At 37.9% G+C, this 18782-nt stretch overlaps 1 non-coding gene across 1 annotated transcript; it reads right to left on the bottom strand.

Annotated features, from left to right (window-relative positions):
• Positions 1-13977: 13977 nt before the first annotated feature.
• On the bottom strand, positions 13978-14084 carry LOC111756440 (U6 spliceosomal RNA). The gene has a single exon (XR_002790933.1). It is a non-coding gene; the product is annotated as a U6 spliceosomal RNA (small nuclear RNA).
• Positions 14085-18782: the final 4698 nt, after the last annotated feature.

The following is an 18782-nucleotide window of genomic DNA, read 5'->3' as shown; positions in this document are numbered from 1 at the left end:
GATGTGCTATCATTCTGAATTTAGGAACTTTTTATTATTATCATTTATTTTCATTTTCTCTTTTTGTTTCCATATGGGAGTCTTCAATTTGTAGTATCAACAAAGGATTAGAGTTAGAAAACATAATTGTATCATTATTGTTCTTCTCAAAATACTTATTTTCTAGTAACACAGAACATTTAAACTCTCCAAGACTGTTCTTCACCCAGACCAGTTCCTACTGGTGGTTGGAGGCAAATAGAGTCCCAGGTGACTTCAATGTGAAACTGAGCTTGGGGTTTTCCTGAAGTTTGATGTTCAGTTTTGAAAGCTAACAGATCTGGATTGGCAAGTGGTCCACATGAGCATACCTGCCTGGGAAGATACTCTCAATTCATTGTTTATACTGATGGATAGGTGAGTTAACCTACAATAAGAACAGAAGAAAGAAGAAAGACACAAAGACAGGATTCAGGCCCATGACCCATCACCAAGGTTCCTGTTGCAAAATATTCTGAAATTCATAATATTCTAACAAAGTTCCTGGAAAGGTGTGATGTCTCACACACACACACACCAACCAGAGGTGTATAGTGGCAGCTCTGAAACACGTCTCATAAATCTGAGTGAAATTTGTGACCAGAGGAATTCATATCACATTAAGCTTTGCTGAGTTATATATAACTTAAGAACTTAAGATTTTCCAAACTTTTTGGACTACAGCATCTTGGATGAGTGATGGTGGATGACTCTGGCCTAAGTGTTACTAAACATTAATGAAGACTTTGGGGCCCATTTTCTGAAATTTCACTTCTCATACACTCTTAGATGTTGAAAAGAACCAGGGAGCCTTAGGAAACCAGGACTCATGGTCCTTTGCCTCTGTGTGTGTGTGTGTGTGTGTGTGTGTGTGTGTGTGTGTGTGTGTGTCTTGTTTTCCTGGAGCATAGGGCAAGGTAGTGTTAAATATTTGCAGAGGATATGCTCACCAAGTTGCCTTCCTTCCCCAAAGAGGTGCATCAGCTATGGTCCCCAGGAGCATCTAGCCCTTCCTCCTTCCTGTAGCCCCTGCTTCCAGAAACCTGCTCTCCTAGACCGTGATCTGCCCTGTTTGGACCCTGCAACCAGAATGGCCATCAGTTTTTGGCTGCAGTGTCACAATCAGCTGCAGAAGACGTTGTTTACAGGGCTCTTGCTCTTTTTCCTTTTGAATTTTTAAAAACCTATTTTGGAAAGAACAGATCAAATGTTCGTTTCTTAGTGACAGAGCAGCTATAAATACATTCTGAGGGCTCTCGGGCTATGTAATTTCTGGCAGGCTGTACATTTCCTTACCTCAAAGATTATCTAAGATGTGTGCACACATCCTAGGAATTCCAGTGTTCCCCTCACCTCTCACAGTCTGAATACTTACATATCTCGAGTCTTTTTAACCCTGAATGAGTAAGTTTCCTGTTTCTTTCAGACTCTTTCCCAGATTATATTTGTATGTGCATCATTTTGTTTCTCGGGTGAAGTTCATACTGTTATAAGCACTTTGACCTTGAACAGGAAACACTTAAAGCCTGGTTCAGATTCAGATTCTGAAAATGATGTTTTCAATCTGTTTGTTGTTATTCAGTTTGCTAGTCATTCTCAAACATTTCATTCTACTGGAGACTCCAGTAGAATAGCCTCCTAAATAGCCTCCTTAGTATAATAGCCTCCTAAATACACAAGTATGTCAGTGAATATAAGAAAATGGAAAGAGTGCCACACTGAAATTTGAATCTTAGATTTGCTTATGATTAGTTGTCCTACCTGAGAATGACTCAACTTCTCTGGCCTTTGGTGTTTCATTATGAGAATGTAGCTACTGATTGTCTATTAGGGTTACTTTCAGGATGAAACGACAAAAATAAAAAATTAAATACTCAAGAGAGTGCCCAGCATAGAGTCGACATATCTGCAGATAGTAGTTGAATCTAAATGGTGCTTTTCTTTTAAAGATTTTCTATTCTCACAGCATTCTATAGAAAGTGTAAATATTGGCCTATTTATAACATAGGTGAGGAAGCAGGCAGAAGTAACATTTAGTAATTTTTCCCCAGAAACAGGAATAATTCAGATACAATGACTTCTGGATTGGGTATAATTTTTAGACTGAGAAATGCAGTGTCAACCGTTCAATGGTTTGGAAATGAGCTCTTGAAATGACCTTTGGAAAAATAGGTACCTTTCCATTTTTAAAGGAATTATAAAAATCATCAAATAAAAATGACCTAAGGTAATTGAAATTCAATAAATAAAATTGAGTGCAGTGTGTCATGGGATGGCACTTGTGAACCAGAGATTGGACATCTCTTTTATTGGGGTGACTCAGTGTTTCTGGAGCACCCTTTAATTCTACACAGCTTTACAATGCTGTTGCATCACGTAAAATGCAAGGGGGATTCAGGTCAACTCTTCATCAAACAACACAAAGAGTAATGGGTGTGTGTGGATCTTTTTATTGCAGTCACAGAAATCAGTTCTCTGGAAATCCCTGGGAAATGGGGTCCCCAGATGGTATCTCTAGAATATATTTAGCTCCTAACTCTGGCGTCTAGAATGACGCAACTGTGAACTGTGCTTTCTTGAAACTAGTTTGACTGTTAGTAACTTTCCATTCTATCTTCCTTTCTCTGTAAGGCAAAACAAGCAAACAAACAAATAAACTATATATATATATATATATATATATATATATATATACATATACAAACTAAATATATACATGTACATTCTGCACTACAATGTGATACTTTATTGTTCTATTTTGAAGAATTCTTTTTCATGATTATTTAAATGGTTGGAAAACATACAAGTTGATTTTCTTTTCCTGTTTATATAATGGTGTCAATTATTTTAATCTAACCTATACTTATGGGTACACCCTAAATTATAGCTCTCTCTTCCAGGGGCAGGCAAAATATGTGCTGTAGTGCTTGAAAAAAAGCAATGAGAATATATGATGTGCTTTGGTTAAATGCCTTAATTTTAAACCTAAGCCTTCAATATCATATTGAAAAAAACCCAAAAGGTACCTTAAATGGTTTTACTAATCATGTGGGATAAGAATGATAATGTATGGATAATTTCTTATTTTTTATCTGATCATCACATATGAATTAAATGGAAGAATGTATGTGGTCATGCTATTTATAAATTTTCTTTCCAAAGATTTGACTCTTTGGTGACTAGGTCACTTCTTTCAGGAAGGACTCTATGATACCTTTGTTCTTGGCATCAGTGGCCCTATCATAAAAAAGTCAAAAGCCTCATGAAAATCAAGTACATACCAGCTTACTTTTTGTTCATGTCTGTCAATTACATCTTGTATTTCCAGTCATTCTCAGCGTGACCTTTGAAAGAGAACTATACAAAGTTTGAATACCTGTCCTAGTCAAAGTGCTGCTCTTCCTATAGTTCAGATCTGCCCCAGATGTTGGCAGGAAGTTGGTCTACTGCACCCAGCCCATTTTGTTTGCAGCACTTAAAATCTTCTATGGATGACCACCCCACTGCCAGTCTCTAATTGAGAATAATGACATACAAAGGCAGATCAAAAAGTATGATGTGTGTCTAAATAAATGAATTGATTATAGGCCAGCTGGGGTAGCACACACTTGTAATTCCAGCACTTGAGAGATTGAGGCAGGAGAACTGCTGAGGGTTCGGGACCAGCCTGAGCTACAAAGTGAGTCCAAGGCCAGCCTGAACTTCATAGCGAAATGCTGTCTCAAAAAGACAGAGACAAAAAAAATTGATCAGTACCCTCTTAAAATACTTCCCTTCACTTGTGCACACTTATCCCATTGTTCAACTTGCTCTTTTCTGAAGTAGTTCTGGAAATGCTCTTTTATGAGTGTCTTTATGAGGTGCAATAAAAAATACAGTGAATGCTGCTTCCAAGTGCCATGTAAAGGAAAGGCAGCTTGTGAGAACTTTACGGTGTGTCCTCATCCACCTTACTCATCTGGTCTGTCACTGTGTGACTTCAGTCTCTTCTCAAAGTTAAAATGACTGAAATGCAAACACTTCGAATTGACTCAAGATATAGAGGCAACCAGGACACTCATGCAAATACATGTTAGATTTACTTTGAATTTAAATATTTTTCGGTTTGTGGTATTGAATACAGGACCTGCTCTTGCTAGAAAATAACTGTACCACTGAACCACATACCTGGTCCATTTTTCTATCTTTGGTTTTGACATAGGTTCTCAGTAAATTGCCCAGTATAGACCTGAACTTGCGATCCTTTTGCCTCAGCCTTCTGAGTAAATGGGATTTCAGACATACACCATCACATCCAGCTTCTAAGATATATTTCTAAGTGAGTAAATCAGTCACAGAAAAGCTTGTGTCTTAGTTACTTTTCTATTTCGTGGTTCAGACAAAATACGTGATGTCCAAAATTAGGGAAGGAGAGGTTTATTTCTTACAGGTTGGAGGTTTCAGTCCATATTTAGTTGGCTCCAGGCAGCAGGGTGATGTGGCAGGGCCACAGCAAGCAGCAAGCTCCAACTGGGCAAGAGAAAGACACACCTTCTCCCCCCCATTACAACATACGCTGGCTCCACCCCTGGGTGGGTGAAACACTCCCACCACCAATCTGAGCCCCAGACAACAAACCAATCACAAATACTAGATTTGGTTGCGTCTGTGATTGCATGAGGCTTGGGGTGGGCCTACAAAAACAAACCACAACAGCTTGTATAAGGCACGTTGCCCAGCCCAAAATATAACTGCAACAACATACTGTATGTAATCTTAGGAAAATATCACAATGCCTCTCTCTCTGTCCATAACATGTATTATATAAATTTGCTAAAAGTTGACTTTGAACTATGTGCTTTTTTGAGTAAATATATTTAAAAATAACTTTAAACACATACATTTTAAATAACTTAATTTTAGAATTTGATTTTAAACTTACAATTTGCAGTTTCCAGAATAGCACACGGATATCCCTAGATTCACCATCAAAATAATGTACTGTCTCTACCTTTACGTTTTTTCCCTAACTGCTTGGTGAAAATTTGCAAAAGGCACACTGTCCCATTTCTTGTAAAGTCATTAGTATGTATTTTCTCAAAACAAAGGCATTCTCAACATAACTGTTTGGAGTGGTTGAAGAAGGAACTTGACCTAGGACATGAACCAGACATCCTACCAGAAAATAAAGAACTCCCAGGGCAGCCATGTGAAGAAGTTGCTATAGCCTAGAAAAACTCCAAGCTCTTAGACAATCCCAAGCATGGGCTGATATGCAGCGGGGCTGAAATTGACATCATCTTTCCTAATATACAAATAAACATGCTGCATGGGTTGAGCAGCCCCTTTCTTCTCATCAGGAGAGTCAGGGCTCCACCTCACCCCCGCTTTCTCTTCTTATTTTTCTTATCCTCTCAAGGTCTTTAACTCCAAGAACCTCGAGAGCCACTTGGGTTATGGCATATGGCGCCAGAACACAGTTGGGGTAAGAGATTGAGGACAAGGTGACACTTCTCATAAGTGTGCAATTTAGGGGGGGAAGTGCATTGGTATAGGTCAATAATCATCATTGGAGTGTATTGATAGTGGTTTCATCAGGTATAAAGAGTGGGGCATTGAAAGTTCCTTATTCTCTAGGGCCAGTTATTAAGGGGCCTGAGAGAAACTGCCTTAACTGTGGGACAAACTTATTCAAAAGAATCACAAGTGGATGAGGAATTGTTTGTTGCATGCTTGATTCCAGTGTTTACATTCCTTCTATGGATCTGGATTAGGCAGGATCATAATGATCCTAAACTTCTTGAGACAACCACCTTGGAATTGGCTCCAGGCACTGTTTTAGAATCAAGTCCCAAGCAGGGAAAAGAATGTGGCATGACAGCCACCCCGAAAGTCTTAACTGAGCCACAGCGGCAACTCCTGCCTTCTCAGGTCAGAGAAATTTTGCTGTATCACAGGTTAAAATTTCTGCCTTCCGGAGAGTAGAGCCATTTTCTCCATCTCCCTTGCAACTGATGTGAAAAGAAGCCAGATGGGTAAGAGAGTACATAGAGAGTGCTACTCTGTTACTAAACTTTGAATCCTCAATAGCCAAGACCAATTATAATCACTCAGGTCATCAGTTCACAGCCAAAAGGAAAGAGAAAAAACAAAGCTACTTATTTTCATTGTGAGAGGAGGGGGCATTTTGCTAAAAGTTGTGCTGCTGCACCTGTGGGGGCAACACAGCCACTAACTGTCCCTTCAGCAAAACCTTCAACCATCTGTCTACTGAGCCACTTGATGTAAAATCAAAACTGATATGGAAGACCTTCCTGTTACAAAAGAAAAAGTTCCAGCAGGGCCTGCGGCAGCCCCGCCAAAAAGTAGGGTGCAACAGCTCAGACAGCTCCCCCAAAATGGCCTGGTCCTGCCTGGCCAGGCAGGTGCCTACTGGGTGGGGGATAATACAGTCCTGGTTCGTGGTTTGCTGATTTCTGTGTACAAAGTGCTCTTACAAAGAGCAATTTCAAATAACCAATACAACTAAACTTTAAAACTTCTAGAAATTAACATTTGGCATTCAATAGCTGGTACTAGGATGGCTCCAACATATCACTGTCTCACTGGCTTTGTAGGGAGTCTTGATATCTGGTAGTATAAATTCTCAAACTCCATTGTATTTCAAACTATTTACCACAGGGGTACTTGTTTCAAATTCATGATTAATTTACCTGTTTATTTAGGTCTCTTTTGCTTTCTCAAGTCAAATTTTAGCTTTCAATACACTGATGCTACACAGCTTGCTAAATTTCTTGAGTTTGTCTCTAGATGAAATTGTAAATTTACTTACTTGGGAGGAAACTGAAAAACAGCTTAGAGCAGGACTAGGGAAAAAACAAACTAATATAAATCTAGCTGGCCCTCTACAGATTTTAAAGCATTACTTAACAGGGAGAAACTGCTGCTTTCTGTTCCTCTGGCTCCTTCTCACAGGCCCCAGGCAGGGAAGGGCACCAAAACCTCCACTGAGCCCGGAGTTTGGCTCAGACAAGGAAGGTAAAGAAACAATGTTGCTTGTTCCAGGTTCAAGGGGAAATCAAGATTATGGTTCAATCTACTCAAAATACAGTTCAAATTTCCCTTGATTATTATATTGTTCAATTGGTTATTCTTCTCTTGACAAAAATTGGAAATCTGTAAGTAAAGAAAGGGTACCTAAGGATTTTGGCTCTTCTGACACTTACTAGAGAAGTGGGACATGGCTCTGGCCTGCTGGAGCCACCCTGATTTTTCCCATCACCTGTGCACATGCTTTATGAATCAAAAGTTTACACTGCACTGGTGCTCAGATCCCAAACAACAGCGGGGCCTCCAACCTAGAGCAGGTGCACAACCTGCGTGTCACAAGGTGCCCAAATACAAAACGCATTTTCTTTTTTCTCTATACCTTACCACAAAAATTCTTTATAATCTTCGGGTCTTAAAAGTAGTTAATGTGCTCACAATTTAAATTTCAAAAAACAAAAGGGAGAGTTCACCTCATAATAGATTTCACTTGGCAGTATATATCACTTAAAATATTTGCATTCTATTAAAGATGTAACTACCATAGCAGAAAGGTAATGCAATCAAAGACTAAAAAGAGTCCATTAGAAAGATCTTTATACTGGATAATAAACCCATTCCATTGCTAATGTGGATTTGAGGGTGCATTTATGTTTTTCTAGGAAAAGCTAAATGTCCTAACTGGGTGCCAGTGTGAGCTATCCAGCTGTATCATGGGCCCAAATCTAGAAAAAATGTTGATTTCTCTCAAGAAGCTGATGCTCAGTCCTATGACAGTGATGCCTCAGAGACCACGCACAACTGGTAGAAAAGGATGAAGCTAGAATCAGCCTGAATTGACCCAGGATGCTCAGGAGATTGTAACAAAAGTAAAACCAAAGGTTCAAGTAGATCATGGGAGTGTACACTAAGTCCTATGACAAAAATATACGTGAATTATAGATAAGATTTTGTCCCTCCAAAAGTCTTTGATAAGAGATATCTGCTAATTGACCTACAACAAATCTGACTAGTCTATAATTTTAAATTCTACAATTGTAAAAATTTTATGTAATTCAATTTGGCTAAAATATATTTGAGTGCACTCTGTGTAAGATGTTTGTCAGTCTGCCTGCATATCTGTCTGCTTGTCTAGTCTGTCAAGCTGTTGTTGGAATTTGCTGAGCTAGTGATCGTTCACATGTGTGGAGCCAAAAGCACAAGTGCCCATACAGGAGTGCCCAAGTGGCACGGAACAACTGAGAAATGCCCAGAGGGCATGAGGTGCTAGAGGTGACAGATGTTTCAAACCTGAGGACTGGGGTTGTAAGAAGTGAGCTAGTTCAGCAAAGGAGTGTTAAACAGCCCTCAGAAACTTAGTTCTCACAGACACTGACAACTGTGTTTGTTTCTACATCCGTTTGAATCTATACAGATTGTCTGTCCAAGTTCGTCCATTTGTCCATTCTGCAAACAGCTGTTCCTTTTATTTTGAGCTCAACAATTTCTCTCTCTTTTTTTTTTTTTTACATTTTTGGATCATTTAATCAAAGTTTAATTTGGATAAGACTTAAAAATCATGCTTCCACCTGGTTCCCCAGTTAGTCAAAATGATGCTAAAGTTAGTTGTGTAAATGTAATGTACATTGTTGCTTATCATAACTTGACAATCTCTCATTGTTCAAAATAATATGTTAAATGTTATGATTGGAGTTTTCTTAAGAAAAAAATTATTATAAAGATGATTGAACAAATATCCCTTTTGGGATTATTGGACAGATCTTCAACAGATGAATAAGAAAGTGGGGGCTGGGGATTTAGCTCAGCGGCATAAGCGCCTGCCTTGCAAGCAGGCAGTCGTGAGTTCGATCCCTGGTACCGATAAAAACGAAAAAGACAAAAAAAAAAAAAAAAAAAAGAAAGCGGCCACCTAGTGACATTTAACCAGTCCCTGTTCATTGATTGGAGGCCTTAATGATCTCTATAGCCTGATGGGAGACACCCCAACTAAAGTTATATAAAAATATTATTATAATATGTTCACATTGATCATCATCAAAAGAAATAATACAATGCAGTATTTGATTTAAAGATTCCCATACAAAGGTTTTCATATGGTTATGGCAAATAATTGTTGTTAACCTCATGGTGTACTCATATATTCAGCCTTCTAGATGTATAGGTCTTCAAAAAATGTAAAATAATGTTTATTTATGGTGATAGAATTTTGGTTCAGATTCAGATATCTGCTTTCAACAAATGCTTATGAGATCTATATCCCACCAAATTTCAACAAGTTAGGTAAAATTTTTTATGGATTAGATAGGATAATTGACCAAAAATGTGAAAATTTTTAAAATTTTATTTAAAAAACAAAACAAAACAAAACAGAAAAAGGGTACAAGTAATACAGAATTTCAAAAAAAACAGTAAGAAATCACTAGTTAATAGATTACATGTTGTCATCTTAGAAATAGTTGTTCAAGTTACAGGATTAAAGCATACAAAGTGGACATTCAAATAGTGAGACTGCAAACAGTTGTGTTCAGTGATCCAACAAAAACTTAGTAATATGGTCATCTATCTTACACACCTAAACACACTTGCAGTTATATCCTTTAGAGCACTTGCTTTTCGTCTCTTTTTTTACAATAACATTTACACATTTTGGGTTTATTACTCCCATAGTTCTTATTACTTTTTTTGGAAGAGAATAAAACCAAATATAACAAAACAAAGCAGTCAGTCAAAACAAAGGATGGACATAGTACATGATGTAAAAACAGAATACAAGGTAATCAACAGTGGTTACCATAATGCCTCTTGCTACCTTAAAAAGAATTGCCTATATCATTAGGTATAATAAAATTGAACAAAACAGTACAGGACAAGACCAATAAAATCTAAGCATGGGAGATATTACAGGACTTCAAAAGAAGATAATAATCAAACCAGAATGGGCATCATAGTGAACCTTATTGCCTTCAAAGTAGTTGCCTACCCTCAAACTTGACACTATCAAACAGAACAGAATAGAGTCAAATCATTCAAAACAAGATGGTGGGAGCAACACAGGGCTTCAAATCAAGTTAATAGGAAATCAAAAAGTTATTATAATATATCCTTGCTAATTTTTCCCTTAATTAAAAAATAATAATAATAAAATAAATAAATTTTTTTAAAAAGGGGAAGATTGAGATAAAAGAGGACATAACAACATAACAATACAGGTCAGAACAGAGCAATTTAAGCAACATAGTGTTTCACCACAAGATAACCCAACTTAATAGTAGTTACCATAGTGTCTCTTTCCTTGAAATATTTGAGTATAACTTGGTATACTGTAGCATCAAACGTATCAAGACAGTGTGAAACCATTCAAGAGGATGAAAGTATTATAGGGTATTTAGAACCAGCTAATGGAAAATGGACAATGGTTTCTATATTTTCTCTTTGCCTATAAAAATTTTTGTTTATACTATCACATATAATAAAACCCAATAAGATACATGATAAAACCAATGGAGACAGAAGAACAAAAGCTTGATGGGACTTCAAAACAAGCTGATATTAAATCAGCACTAGCTATTATGATGTCTTGTTTTCTTTAAAATAGCTGTACATACCATCACAGACAATAATATCAAACAGGCCAGAATAAAACCACTCCACTTAATGAGTGAAAACTTATAAGGCTTCAAAGCCACATAATGGGGAATCATGGTTACCGCATACTTTTATATATTTGAATCATTTCTTACAATAGGGAAACTATTCGGTATTTATACATGTGAGTTTGATTTATTTCACTTATGAGTATGGTCTCAAGCTGCATCCATTTATTTATAAATATCTCAGTGTGATCATTCTTTATAGCTGAGTAGTGCTCCATTGTATAAAAATACCACAACTTTTTTATCCATTCCTCAGTTGATGGACACTTGGGTTTTTTCCAAGATCTGGCGATTACAAATTGTGCTGCTATAAACATGGGTGCACATATATCACTGTGGTATGATGCTTTCAGTTCTTCTGGGAATATGCCTAGAAGTGGAATAGCTGGAACAAGTGGGACTTACAATCACAGATTTTTGAGAAATCTCTAGACTGACCTCCACAATGATTGCACCAGTCTACACTCCCACCAACAGTGCAGGAAAGTTGCTTTTTCCCCACAGCCTCTCCAGCATTTGTTGTTTATGGTTTTCTTGATCCTGTCCATTCTTTCAGGAGTGAGATGGAATCTCAGTGTGGTTTTAATTTGCATTTCTCTAATGACTAATGATGATGAACATTTTTTCATGTATTTATTTGCCATTTGTATTTCTTCATCTGAGAAGTGTTTATTCATCTCAGATGCCCATTTTTGGATTGAATCTTTGAATTTTGGGGATCTGATTTTTGAAAATTCTTTATATGTTTTAGACAGAAGTCCTTTGTCTGAGGGACAGTTCACTAAGATTTTTTCCCAGTTTGTGAGTTTTTGTGAGTTTGCTGGAGATTTCTTTTGACATGCAGAAACTTTTTAATAAGAGGTGATGCCAGTTATTGATTCTGGGATGTATTTCCCGTGTGGTTTGAGTCCATGAATTCTCTACCCTCTATGTCTTCAAGGTTTTTACCCAATTTGTCTTCCAATAGATTTAGTGTTTCTGTTTTAATATTCAGATATTTGATCCATTTAGATTTTAATTTAGTACATGGTGATAGGCATGGGTCTAGTTTTAGTTTTCAGCATATGGAGAGCCAGTTTTTCCAACACCATTTACTAAAGAAACTTCTTCTTCCAGTGAACCTGTTTGGCTCCTTTATCAAAGATAAGGTGGTTGAGTGTGTTTGTAGTTGTGGCTGTATCTTCTAATCTATTCCATTGATCTTCATCTCTGTTTTGATTCCAGTACCATGTTGATTTTATTACAGTTGCTTTGTAGTTAACTTCAAGTCAGGGATTGTGATGCTTCCTGCCTTGCCTTTGTTGCTTAGAACTATCTTTGCTATTCTAGGTCTCTTCTCGCTCCAGATGAATTTTAGGAGTGATTTCTCAAGATCTATGAGGTATGTTGACGGTATTTTTATTGGTATTTCATTGAATCTGTATAAGAGTTTTGGGAGAATGGCCATTTTCACAATATTTGTTCTTCCTATCCATGAGCAAGGGATGTCTTTCCATTTTCTGAGATCAACTTCAATTTCTTTTTTCAGTATATTATAATTTTCCCTCTATAGGTCTTTTACTTCTTTCGTGAGAGTAATTCCTAAATATTTCATTTTTTTGGTTGCTAGTGTGAAGGGTGTGGCTACTCTCATTTCTCTCTCTGTGATTTTGTTGTTAGTGTATAGAAATACTATTGATTTTTTTGGATTGATTTTTTATCCAGCTACATTACTGAATTTATTTATTATATGTAAGAGTCTTTCAATCTAGTTTTGGGGGTCTTCTATGTAGAGTATCATGTCATCTGCAAACAATGATAATTTAACTTCTTTTCTTATCTTTACCCCTTTTATTTCTCTTTCTTGTCTAATTGCTCTGGCTAGTATTTCCAGTACTATATTGAATAGGAGTGGTGATAAAGAACATCTTTGTCTTGTGCCTGATTTTAAAGTAAAGGCCTTCAATTTTTGGCCATTTAGTATGATACTGATGGTTGGTTTGTCGTAGATGGCCTTTATTATATTGAGGTAAAGACCATCTATTCCAATTTTCTGTAAAGTTTTTATCATGAATGAATGTTGGACCTTATTGAAAGCTTTTTCTGCATCTATAGGAATGATCATGTGATTCTTACTTATGGCTTTATTGATATGGTGGATTACATTTATTGATTTATGTATGTATGATTTATGTATGTATGAACCATCCCTGCATGCCTGGGATGAATCCCACTTGGTCCTGGTGTATAATCTTCTTGATGATTTGCTGTATCCTATTTGCCAATATTTTATTGAGGAATTTTGCATCTGTGTTCATTAGGGAGATTGGCCTGTAGTTCTCTTTTTTAGTTGGGTCTTTCTCAGGTTTTGGTATTAGAGTAATATTTGCTTCCAGAAATTACTTAGGAAGGATTGCTTCCCTTTCAATTTCATTGAAGAGTTTAAGGAGTGTCGGCATTAAGTCTTCTTTGTATTTCTTGTAGAATTCTTCAGTGAATCTGTCTGGGCCTGGATTCTTCTTTGTAGGTAAGGACTTAATTACATTTTCAACTTCATTAATAGAAAGTGAGTTATTCAGCAGTTTTACATCTTCTTGACCTAGCCTTGGTACTTCATATGTTTCTAGGAATCTGTCTATTTCTTCTGTGTTATCAAACCTTTAAGAGTAGAGGTTTTCGAAATAGGTGTTGATGATCTTCTGTATTTCTATAGAATCTGTAGTGATTTCGCCTTTTTCATTTCTTATTGCATGAATTTGAGCTTTTTCTTCCCTTGTTTAAATAAGGTTGGCTAGGGGTTTATCAATTTTATTTATTCTTTCAAAGAACCAGCTCTTTGATTCATTGATTGTTTGGATTGTTTTCTTAGTCTCTATTTCATTGATTTCTGCTCTGATTTTTATAATTTCCTCTCTTCTTTTGGCTTTGGGCTTGACTTGCTCTTCTTTTTCTAGATGTTTGAGGTGTAACATCAGGTTATTTATTTGTATTCGTTCTGTTTTCCTGATGTGGGAACTCAGTGCAATAAATTTTCCTTTGAGGACAGCTTTCATTGCATCCCACAGATTCCGGTAAGTTGTATTTGTATTTTCATTTGCTTATAGGTATTGTTTAATTTTTTCTTTAATTTCCCCTGTGACCCACTGATTACTCAAGAGTGTGTTATTCAGTTTCCATGAGTTTGTGGGATTTTTGCAGTATTTTTTATCATTAATTTTTAAGTTCAAAGCGCTATGATCCAATAACATGCAAGGGATAATTTTCACTCTTTTGCATTTATTTAAGCATGTTCTGTGAGCTAATAAAAATGCAACGCTTCTTGAATTTGCGTGTCATCCTTGCACAGGGGCCATGCTAATCTTCTCTGTATCGTTCCAATTTTAGTATATGTGCTGCCAAAGCAAGCACCAAAAATGAGAAATTTGATGTCAAAATGAAAATTCAAGAGTGTTACAAAATGTCACCATGTTTTTTATGCTACAATGTTGCATATGGTTTGATTTCTAATTTTCTGTGTAAAATATGTAACTGTTTGTTAATATTCTACAGGTATTCAAATCTTAAAACATCCATGGTTGTTAAAAAATAGTGATTTTATGTTGTAATACGTTTAATATTTAGATAAGGTATAATGCCTTCATTATATTGTACTGTTATCAATCTTTTCTTCTGGGTGCTCAACAACTGAGGTTTAAAGACCGACAATTAGACAGATAGGCTAAGAGGACAGCTGTATTTTGACCCCAGCCCTCCAAAGTCAGTGAGGACCCAGGACATTAGAGAACCTCTGCTTGACATCCAATACTCAGTGAGTGCCTGGTCTTCTGAACAAGGAGACAATGAGACCACCGAGGAATGAGATCATCAGTGTGTAGTGTGCCTAAGTAGAATCACCAGGAGCAAAAAAATCTCCCAAACTTTCACAGAAAACAACGTGGTCAAGCAATAGCCCTGACTCATCCAAATGGCTGACACTGACAGAAGAATAAGAGGTGCTATTCCTGAGGGGACTCACCTGACCTAGATTACAAAAATTGATTGTATTTAATACAGATCTCACCTTAACTTGGTCTTGAATATCCTGCAGAAAACATACAACTACTAGATGTATATAAAATAATGCTAAAGTAGTATATTCTGAAAGAAACTCAAATCACTAATACCTTTTGACAACTGCCAGCTACACTGGTAACTGACTACTGTTATGGGTTGATGGACTGCACAGGTTTCAGTTGGGGAATGCAGGGACTTAAAAATCTTTGGACTGCACTTAAAATAAAAGACCTTCTACAGAGGTCTCCAACACAGCTCCTCCAGCTTCAACTAACCACCCATCCTGTGCAACAACAAAAGAGATGGATATGTTGGAAGCCATAAAAGCTGGAAATTGATCTAGGGCATGAACCAGACACATCCTACCAGAAAACAAAGAGCTCCCAGGGCAGTCATGTGAAGAAGTTGTTACAGTCCAGAAAAACATCAAGCTCCCAGACAATCCAAGCAGTGCGTTGCTAGGCAGAGGGGCTGAAACTGGTATCATCTTTTCCAGTGTATAAATAAACATGCTACATGGGTTGAGCAGCCCCTTCCTCCCATCAGGAGAGTAAGGGCTCCGCCTGACCCCCACTTTCTCTTCTTCTTATTTTTCTCTCCCCTCATAGTCTTTAACCCCAAGAACCTCAGGAGGCGCATGAGTCACAGCACCTAACTACTGAATGTTCATCAAAATCAATAAGTTAGCATTGATAACAAAATACTTTCCGCAGATCCCTATTCAGATTTCACTGAGGATCTCAGCAACGATGCCAGGGTCTGGTGTAGTGGATGTATTTTCTTTATTCAAATGGTTGAAGAAATAGATACATTTGCTCCAATTTAAAAATTACAAAATGTATGCATGTATCAAGATATCACCTGGGACTCCATTAACATGTTTAAATAAGTTATGCCTCACTTGCATAGTTTTCCTGTTATAAGCTCAAAAAGCTAAAATGTGCTGTACTTATTATAACTTGTTCTCTTCCTGTAAAACTTGTGTAACTGCCAGTTAAGTTGCAACCTTGTAACATACCCACCATGTAACCCCCTCCCTGCCTCCCTGGTTCCTGTAACTACTTACTTGTTCCGCCTCCCTGGTTCCTTTTATGGGGACAAACTGATCTTAAGACTCTGACCCTGCCTTGCGGCTTGCTACTTTATAACTCCCTGCAGCCCCTGGCTCAGGCACATACTTCCCTGGCTGCTTTTCTGGGACAGTGTTGCCACTGAGCTCAGCTAATAAAAGTGCTTTTTAAAAATTTTTTGGAGTCCATCATTTTTCTGCCCATATCATTCTGTAATGGGTAGTGAAACCCACGTTTTCCCATTCCAAGGTGCATTTGTTACAGACCTGGTTCCCATGTTGTTTAGAAGTAGTGGAGAAGTAAGAGGAGGTGTGGCCTAATGGAAGTCCTTGGATGATCTGGGTGTCCTCCCAAGAGGCTTGGGGACCTGATCCATCCTTTAACTCCCTTTGTGCTTTTGGCCATGCAATGAGCAGTCTACAACACCATGTGTTCCTTGCCATTTCCATCCAGCATACACATCAGCTGCTCGGAGCAATGGGTCCACCTGATCTTGGACTGGAAAATTCAAAACCAAATCTTGAGCCAAATAAAACTTTTCTCTTTTAAGCTAAATGTCTCAGGTATTTTGTTACAAATGATACAAATGGCCCTTAAAGTCCAGGAGCTGATGGAGAATGATGTATTGATTGTAGGTCATGTGTTTCTTTAATCATTTTCAATCTGGAACAGTTCTTTAGTTTTTATTTTTCTTTTATAGCCTGGGTATTTTTGAAGTACAGACCAGTTTCTTTGAGGAATGTCTCTTAATTTGAGGTTGTCTGGGGTTTGTCATGACTGGATTCTAGGATGTTGCAGGAATATTGCAGAAATGATGGTGAGTTCTTTCAGTGCATGTTGTCAAAGCACTCGACGTTGATTTAACCCCACTAGTGCTGATGCTAACTTTTACAGTTTGGTTAACATGCTGTCTGTTAGGTTTCCAGGAAAGTTCATGGATTAGAACTTTGTGAATGGATTATGCTAAGTATTGGTAAGTGTTGATAATTATCTATTAAAGATGTTAATTAGTGGATAGATTTGAGACCATATAAATGTTTCCTTATTAAAACATCATCCTTTAATTTAGACATCCACAGATGCTTTTTACCTGAGCCAAATATTAAGATGATCAATAAATAATTATATAATGCTATCATTCCTTCTATAATTATTACTTGGGATTATACTCTAAGATAGAGCTTTCCCTTCTCATTTATTTAAATCAGTATGTATTCATGGGTTTCTATTTTGTTGAATGAATTACAATCCATTACGAACACTATTTGCTTGGATACTTAAAGTGGCCTAGATCTGGCCAAAGAGAACTTTGTGAAGCTGATTTCCATGACTGCTGGTATCCTTCATCATTCTTGGAGAAATTCTTAACTTGAAAATTACAGACTCATCTTGAACTTTTCTTGCCATGGCACTGGAATTAGCTATTTCTCCAAGGAGTTCTGGTAGCTTTCAGTTGAAAATGGTATTTAGAAAATAAGACTTAGGCACTCACAGTGCTCTGCTCTACAAAAGTACCACTGATTCCAGGCTTGCTCAGTGAGCAGAGTTGTAAAGCCATATACATACTTTATTAGTCTCTGTATCCATGTATTTTGGAAACCCTGCATTTACACCAGTGCCTGCTATTATAATCCATCATCATATAAACTACCGTAGTCCTCCTTTCTCCATAATTATGCCTCCCTTCCTTAACAGTGAGAAAACTGAGGGTCATAGTCCTTAATATTTGATGACTTCTTTAGAATGTGGCCTGCTCTCTCACTGGCTGTGGTGTCTTCTCAGCCCAACATCTCTGACTCACACCAGCTGGTTTAGGTCAGGAGTCCCAGGCTCCCAGTTCTAGTGGTAAGCTAGTGAGAAATTCATGCCTGTAATATTCTGAACAGATCTTGACTATCTTACTAAGGGATGCTTCACTTATGGTTAAGGACGAGATGTCTACAGTTGGAATATCAGCCTTATGTAACAACTATCCCTCTTGCCAGCTGTGGGCAAAGTAGTCAACTTCCTCCAGGATTTAAAAGAGGCCATGGCAAGGAGAAGGTGGACCATCTTGTTGATTCTCGCTATTTGAGTACAGATCCTGCAACGCAGAATGAAGGACCTGCTTCACCAAGTAGCCATTCACAGAACAATGCACAGCAACCTTCAATGAGAGATTGTGAGGGGCTTCAGAGCAGAGGTACCAGCTGGGCGGGAGCGATGCATCCACAGAGGACTTGCCAATCACATCAGCTCACCTGGGGTAACTGCAGCTCACTGTCACATAAACATGCATACTAATATGTCTGAGGCCTCCATTTCTTGCAACCTGAGGATGGTGATGTGAGCTTCTCTAAGGCAGAGAATTCTCTACCTCAGAGAATCATGTGAGGATCAAATGCACTAACATTTCCCAGTGGATGAAATTAGAGACATTTAAAGAACACTTTCAACTTTCACTCCTTCTCCTTTTCAGAAGAAACACATATGCATTGTAGATAATATAGGAAGCCTAAGCAAGCAGAAATAAGGAGGTAGCACACCGGAAATCCTTTCAGAAAGGATAGTGATGGGTAACATTTTGAACTACATCTTTTTCATCTGTTGCTATGCACATCTGGGAAAAGGCATTAATCTGATGGAGTCTTTGCTCTGTTCTCCACTTTCTGAGCAAGGAGAGGACCAGATTTGCTTGGACTCCCATGTCCCAATTCTGCTAAGCCCCTTACAATGTCCCCACAAAGAGGCCAGGAAGCAGGTGAGGGTCTGAGTGAGCGTGGCATGGACCATGCATGCGCTCTCCTCTTGGTGAGCACTTGTGTCTGGCAGCTTTCTCCCATGACACCCTTCTTCCTTTCCAGGTGCAGAAGGCCAGGGCACAGGTTTCCTCATTCTTTCATCATGACAAGTCATCTCCTGTCAAAGCTGGCTGGTGTCCAGATCCAGAGGAAACAGCAGTACTAACCTTTTCTTTTGACTGTGCCAGGTACGGAAGCCTCTC

Source organism: Cavia porcellus, unplaced genomic scaffold (genome assembly GCF_034190915.1).
Source record: "Cavia porcellus strain 051 isolate PalLab524CR breed Dunkin Hartley unplaced genomic scaffold, mCavPor4.1 scaffold_7, whole genome shotgun sequence".
NCBI classification, from domain to species: Eukaryota; Metazoa; Chordata; class Mammalia; order Rodentia; family Caviidae; genus Cavia; species Cavia porcellus.
The sequence above is the reverse complement of the archived record's forward strand: the minus strand, read 5'-3'. Positions and strand labels throughout refer to the sequence as shown.